Genomic DNA, 1,956 nt, shown 5'->3' with positions numbered 1-1,956 from the left:
ATAAATAGCTTTTAAAAAATAAAGAAAGAAAACCTATATGTAGAATTGGCAGTGATCCAACCCTGAAGTGGCTGAGGACTGCTCGTGGAGTCTTGTTGGAGATAAACAGCCAGATTCCTTCAAGTGACTACCTAGTGGTTTTCCTGTATGGATTCCTCCTTATGAGAGAGTATACCACACAGACTACAATGAATTGCCCCAATTTCTGCCCCAAATGGTCACACTGAAAAAGCCCCCTGGGCTCAGTTGGGATTTCACATCTGAGTAGGAAGGGCCTCCCAGCAAGACATTTTCATCTCCAAGGTGATTCTTGACTCTGATGCACACTGAGCAGGACTTCAGGAAGGGGACCAAGTTCTAGCTGTGAGTGATGTGGATTTCCAGAATGTTGAGCACAGCAAGGTTACTGAGATCCTGAAGACAGCTGGTGAAGCCAGCATGCATGTCTGCTTTTTTTTTGTACAATTATTATCATCAAAAAGAGAGGACTGTGCACTAGAGTGTTGCAGCCCACAGCCCTCCACATGGAATCTACTATGACAGGCTGGCTACGCCCCTGCACAAACACAGGGGAAAGTGTACTCTTAGCCCCTCCCTGACCCAGTGGAGTGGGGAAGATGGGAAGACAGACCATGCACTGAGTTAGCCAGCCAACTGCATTACCCAAACTGTGCTGCACTTTCAGTTGCATAGTTTTCCAGGTGACCTTCACTCCCTGAAAGGAGAAAGATGATTATGTCCAGGTACAACCTAGCCTGTGGAGAATTCTGCTAGAAAAGGCAGTTGACATTTTTTAATACTCTGTGTTAAGCCTGGCATGCTGTAGTTCATGGAGTCACAAAGAAACATAGCTTAGCAACTGAACAACAAATGTATTAGGCACTTACATATGTCATGTTTTCATTAGATTATAGAAATCAGTAAAAAAAGAATCTTGGGGGCCTTCCCATCCTATATGACTAGTTTCATACTCTTTATAAACTCCAGTGGGACCCTGCTTTTTCTCCCTTACTCCTCCAAAAAGTAAAATGCATTGTTGAGAGGGAAACATATATCTGTGTATTTATGGATAAAATCATGCAATTCACCAAGTTACTTAAAGTGAAAGTGAAGTCACTCAGTCGTGTCTGACTCTTTGCAACCCACGGACTGTAGCACACCAGGCTCTTCCGTCCGTGGGATTCTCCAGGCAAGAATACTGGAGTGGGTTGCCATTTCCTTCTCCAATAAGATGGTAGGTATTGCGAGAGGGCATCAGAGGGCAGACACACTGAAATCATAATCACAGAAAACTAGCCAATCTGATCACACGGACCACAGCCTTGTCTAACTCAATGAAACTAAGCCATGCCATGAGGGACCACCCAAGACAGGCAGGTCTTGGTCGAGAGGTCTGCCAGAATGTGGTCCACTGGAGAAGGGAATGGCAAACCACTTCAGTATACTTGCCTTGAGAACCCCATGAACAGTATGAAAAGGCAAAATAATAGGATACTGAAAGAGGAACTCCCCAGGTCGGTAGGTGCCCAGTATACTACTGGAGATCAGTGGAGAAACAACTCCAGAAAGAATGAAGGGATGGAGCCAAAGCAGAAACAATACCCAGTTGTGGATGTGACTGGTGATAGAAGCAGGTCCGATGCTGTAAAGAGCAATATTGCATAGGAACCTGGAATGTTAGGTCCGTGAATCAAGGCAAATTGGAAGTGGTCAAACAGGAGATGGCAAGAGTGAACGTAGACATTCTAGGAATCAGTGAACTAAAATGGCCTGGAATGGGTGATTTCAACTCAGATGACCTTTATATCTACTACTGTGGGCAGGAATCCCTTAGAAGAAATGGAGTAGCCATCATGGTTAACAAAAGAATCCGAAATGCAGTACTTGGATGCAATCTCAAAAACGACAGAATGATCTCTGTTCATTTCCAAGGCAAACCATTCAATATTACAGTAA

This window comes from Moschus berezovskii, chromosome 14 (genome assembly GCF_049115385.1).
Source record: "Moschus berezovskii isolate FMDL1 chromosome 14, NW_MosBer_1.0, whole genome shotgun sequence".
Classification (NCBI taxonomy): domain Eukaryota; kingdom Metazoa; phylum Chordata; class Mammalia; order Artiodactyla; family Moschidae; genus Moschus; species Moschus berezovskii.
Note: the sequence above shows the minus strand (reverse complement) of the source record.